The sequence below is a fragment of the Achroia grisella genome, unplaced genomic scaffold, assembly GCF_030625045.1.
Source record: "Achroia grisella isolate CSIRO2021 unplaced genomic scaffold, CSIRO_AGI_Agris_v1 utg327, whole genome shotgun sequence".
Classification (NCBI taxonomy): domain Eukaryota; kingdom Metazoa; phylum Arthropoda; class Insecta; order Lepidoptera; family Pyralidae; genus Achroia; species Achroia grisella.
Window position 1 is genome coordinate 2,443,787 of NW_026712799.1, and position 6,000 is coordinate 2,449,786.

Below are 6,000 nucleotides of genomic sequence, written 5' to 3' on the forward strand. Positions count from 1 at the left end.
ATGTAAATAAATCTTCGGCGCAGACGTTCGAATGATGTAAATGTGTTTATTTAAGGCCACACTGTAGGCGAGATGTCAGTAGCAGTATTAGCGATTTTAGATATTTTATTGTAATTACAAGTAGGTATTATATAAATAAATAAATAAATAATCTTAGAACAAATCACATAGTGCCATCTAGACCGAAGTTAAGCTGGCTAAAGCTTGAGTTATGGGTACTAGATAACTGATACAAATAATAATATATAGATTTGTAAATACATACATATTATACAAAGAAAACATCCAGACCGATACAAACAATCCTACTCATGAATACAAATGTTTGTGCCGTGCGAGGAATCGAACCCGCGACCATCGGAAGTAAAGCGGCATGCTAAACCGCTGGAATGCCGAGGCCAACATTAAATATATTTAAAAGTCAATGCGCGACAGTTTTTGTCGAACTACTTTATGTTGAATTTTTCTAAGAATTTTGGAATGTTATATCAATCTAAAATGAATGAAATATGATTTCGCGGATAGTATGACAAACTAATGTTTATAATAATAGATATAGTATGTATTGTAATATTTTATTTTAACAATTTTTTTAATCTATTAACAAGCTATATACAGTAGGTACATGCAATGCATGCAAAAATAGAGAAATTTGAGGACTTTTTAAAAAATGTATATAACTTTACAAATTTAAGATTTTATATGAATATTCTAAGGTACGTTTTTATAGATAAATTTCAGGAGAGTTCATTAGAGTTTTATAAGCGTTATAGCTATAGATAATAAGTGTAGGCAAAGGTATATGAATAAACATATTCAGTGAAAATATTATCACTGCGTTATTAACATCTCTGTTTATTTGATTTACAATATTTTTTATGAAATTTACCTCATAGCTGATACTGAACCCACACCCCAAGCGGCAGTTCTCGTTAACGAGTGTTTCACTCATTCGCGCCACATTTTAATGGAAAGAATAAATAAGAATAAATACATCAACGAGCCATTAAGCACCCAATAAAGAGACACGTGCTTTGAATTTTTTATGCTACGTCTTATGTTGACTTACTGTAAGTACCAGCTTGACTGTCAAAATGAGAAATAAATTGTAAAAATCGGGTCACATTCAAAGAAGACTATATAAACTTTATTTCTACTTGAATTAACTTTATTTCTACCAACGTCCTGTAATTTTCATGAATGACAGTAGAGTGGAGCGCCCGTATGCACTAACGGTTTACGCTGGCGGGGCACTAGTGGGGGATGATATGATGAACACGAAGTCAGGTCACGAGGAATTTATCATGATGATTTCCAGCAGGTATCGCGTGGATGTCAATGAGATATGCTACAATGCTAGCAATGGGCTATTTCTTGCATTGTAGACCATTTACGACTTTTTTATCTTTTATTGTATATTTAACAGACTATTTACGATGTTTTATCTTCTTTTATATATTACGTAGATCTACTCAAGAGTTATTAAGCAGCAAAATATCCTACATTATTCACATTCTTTTAATTACTTACCTACTAACACAATTTCCATGCAAATAACAGTACTCTAATTTTGATGTCTCAATTTTGTTGACATTTATACTAAGTACTAATTGTGTTACAGGGAAAAGCTCCTATATTATTTTCCCTGTTTGATTTTCATTATGAATATTGGAAAATATTTTTAGATTTTTTCTTTATGCCTTGTAATATTTAACTTACTTGTACTTACGTAATTTTTATGCACATTTTATATCGTGTTACACGTGCTACTTCTTTAATGCCTATAACAATTTATAAGAACAGGCTACTTAAAATCTTTGCTTACGAAGATTCAATTACAATATTTAATATAACTTTACCTTTATTTTTACCTTTTTTTATGCAACTGGAATGACAAACAAATTGACCACCCCTCAGATGGAAAGTATCGCTTATATACTGCACCCTTGATTGTATGACACATATAATACTCTTCAAGCGTTATTATTCCTGCAGACTAAGGTGTCATATCTGTAATTTTACTACCATATCACACACATTTTTTTTAATGTGAATAATCTTAAAATTACCGTCCCCCCTCTCCCCGCCAGGGGGGTAACGAAGGGGTGTATGAGATTCTGAAAACGGTATACACTGAAAACGGTGTACCTACGACCGTCATTGCTGGAGTCCCTACGTCGCGGCGTTGTTAGCATTCTACCGCGACTCCAGCGGCGTTGTCCCTCGCTATAGATGGTGTAGGGCAGGCCCCATCTCATCATTAGGCCCTATTTCGCCGTACTAATATATCACTGACCCTACAAATCGGAACATTGTTTATAAAGTAAGCTCTCTGCGGAAATAAGTAAGCTAAACATGTTCAACGTCTAACTACATCAGTTTCAATAATGACAATATAAGTAGAATTTTTATATAATCACCTGAAAGTGGTGAACCACTTACAGCAGCTGGTTTGAACAGTAAGTTGCTCTCAATATAAGCTTGCTTTATACATTTAAAGCATTCAAATTATGTCTCAATATATTGTAATTAAGTTATTTGTTTACCAAACTCGTATTCAACAAATTAACCATCGAATAATAATTATGTGAAAGTTGCCAACTTCATTTGAAGTCTATAGTCGAATTATTTAGTTAAAGATTAGATTTTGTAAAAACCCGAACAATTTAAATTGCAAATCCCTAAAACGGACACGAGAAGGTTGATAGCACTATAAATTCACTTAGTAACATGTATCAACCTAATTAGTATGCCCCGAGTGCTCTCTATTAGGAAAAAAACGAACCAAATAACACCTACATTAGTGTAAGTATAATGTTTTAAAGTATTTTGTCTATTGGTGTAATTGCTGCGTACAGTAAAGGTAAAGTTTTGGTTGTAGTATCTTCATTATGAAATTGATTTAAATTTCCTTTCTCATAAAGTATTTAATAACGTTGTTCGATTGTTTGTTTCATTTATAATAATTAAAACAATTCATAACCTAAATAATTAAGTAGATATGCATCATCATGCTGTTTATAATATACAATTATTTACTTCGAAAATATTTATTAAACTTTTGCAAGCAGATGTAACATAAGAAGATAACATAACGGTACTACTGTTATCTTAGATAATATAGTAATATAGAAAACATTGTCATCTGTACATAATATAAATATAAAACATCCAGACCGATACAAATAGTACAAATGTTTGCAACTTGCTCGAACCCTCAACCAAAAAGTAAAGCGTAGTGCTAAACCGCTAGACCACCGATGCCGTCTGCCGTTTCCAGACCAAATCTAAAAATGAGGAACGCAAAAAAACAATATATATATATATACGACCTCTTTGGTGTAATTTAGGGTAGTAAACCACAATGCCTCTCCACTAAAAATTAAGTATTATTTAAAAGGTTATATATCTCTTACTGGATTATGTAACCATTGTTAACAATTCTCTTTGAGAGTTTATGTAAATTGAATGTTTAACGATAATCTATGGTTTGATTGACAGCTTTAGTCAGTAGTAGTAGTAGTAAGATTTTACACGCCGGAAACGGCAGGGCATGTTTGGAACTATTATAATCTTAAGACCATTATGTACACATGTTCCAGTAAATAAATTGAATTGAATTGAATTGAATTAGTAAACCCTGAGCTACTAGTATCTTAACTGAAACTGCCAAATGGTAGATATGTAATAATTAAACTGTCAATTTGAATCTATTCCAAATGGAAATTGTTTGCATCTCAGAGTTGTATAACATTACCGTGTTACTGATCAATATATATAGAAGGAAGATGAAGGGATATTCTCGCAGTTGTCATACTCAGATATTGGAGTTTACCCTCATTAGGAGTAAAACATAAAAGTTCAATAAATTTAGTCAATAAATTCACTAACATTTTCCATAACCTCTTACCGCAAGTAACTACTGTAAGATTATTACTTGTTAAAAATTTTAAATTCAATCCAATGATTTTTCAACTTATCTATGAAAGTAAACTCAAACAAGTACGTTTAAAAATCAAACCTTTTTGTAATATACATTTTTTATTGCAGCACGTATTCAGTTCTACATCTTGATAGATTCGTATTTTTCCTTCATTTCGTAGTCTTCCTCGTCAAAAAGCAGACCAACAATGATTGGTCAAACTTAGCCAGCTTCCTAATCAGAGACTTTGGTAGATGAATAGAAGGAATCACGATTTCAACACCAAGAGATAACAATTGGCGAGCATCTATCTAATGAATTGATTATTCAAGCTTAGTACCGGAATGGGAAATATTTTCAAAGAACTTGATTAACTTCCGCAAATGAAACTTAAAGATATTTTTTTTATATTTCCTTGACGTGATACCTGAAAGTGTCTCAAATAATTTTGAGTAAATTGAACTTTTGTATTTTGTATATGTACTTAATACCATTGTATATGTAATTTGCATATTTTGTTTTTACTACTCTATTAAAAGAAAATTATAAAAAAAATATTATAATTATTTATTTATTAAATCATTGTCATTATATTCACTCAAAACAAGTAACAGGATAAATATGAAAAAAAGATAATGGTGTTAAAAAGAAAACACTATTTAAGACATCATTCCTTTTTTAACTGAAAGTAAATTGAATAATGCAAAGAAGTAATCATATCACATGCATATACGCTGTAATAAAATATTATTCTACATAAAAAGAAATATGAAACCTTTAGATAGTATTATTTTGTTAAATCGATTTCCCTCTAATTGCCCAGAAATCCAATTCAGCTGACACCGGCAGCATAAAACTTATTATTGGTTCAGCGTATTAATCTGTTTATTGCAAATTCAGAGCGAGTTTATGACCATCAATAAATTAGCAAATCCTTTGCTCAGAAATTTGTTAAATGCTAATGAATTAATAATGGAGCACGATCAACGGGTGCCTTCGAATTACCATTGTTTACAGTTTGGAAATAATTTCAAGACTAATTGACGGCGCGCAACGGTACACGGAGGAATGAAACGACTACTTAATTTATCCAATAAATTGACTTCAGATAGCAAATTTTGTACAATCGGAGTTTGTTAGTTAATAAGCAATATAAATTGAGTGATACCGAGAAATTTGAGCTTAAATAAATCATAGAGTAAACAAGTTTTAAGAATCCTTGTAATCTGCTGAAGTGGTATTTAATTTCTAATGTTGATTTATGTAAATATAATACTTAGTATAATAATACACATGTTTGTTATGATAATTGTTTAATATTAATTTTAATTATAAATTTCAACTGAGATAGACTTTGTAAATTACTTCTGCATAAGTGTAGACTTATTTTAGCTATTAAGTAGCGTTTTGGTTGAAGAATAAGATAAGACAGGTAATGGATGCATGCCATATTAGTGCTCCTGAGTCCTCACGGGCATCATATGATAATGGTTCGTGATGCTGTTCATGTAGATAGACAACAGTTTCTATTTACCATCAGGGAGGGGAAATGTTTGAAGACGAGGTTATTCACCTCTACGCATTGGTCAGTAAATTGTTTATATACTCAGACGTATTGTTGATAAATAGAGTAAAAAGATACCAGGTACCTAAAAAAGAGATTGGAAGAATTCTAGTTTTTCGTTTAATTATATATACTTTGTGAATTATTTTTTCTAAAAAATTGATTAATTCTTACAAACTGTATTATTTTATTTATATATTCTGTATACAAATCTGTGACTTTACATATTCGTTAATCGGCAATATTTCATACAAATACCTAATACCTATTTCAAAAGTACTTTTGTAATCCGTAATATTACATATTATGAACTACTTGTAAAGTTTTGTTATTGCTAAATATCTTGAAGAAATCCTGAACAATAAATAAACATTTTAAGTTAATAGATCTCAATTTTTAATTTTAGTGAATAATTATTTTTATACGCGTAAGTACCTACTAATATGATTCAATTTTAAAACCTTTAGGATAAATTGTACTAATTATTTTTTAGTTCTAGTAAGTAAATTTACAC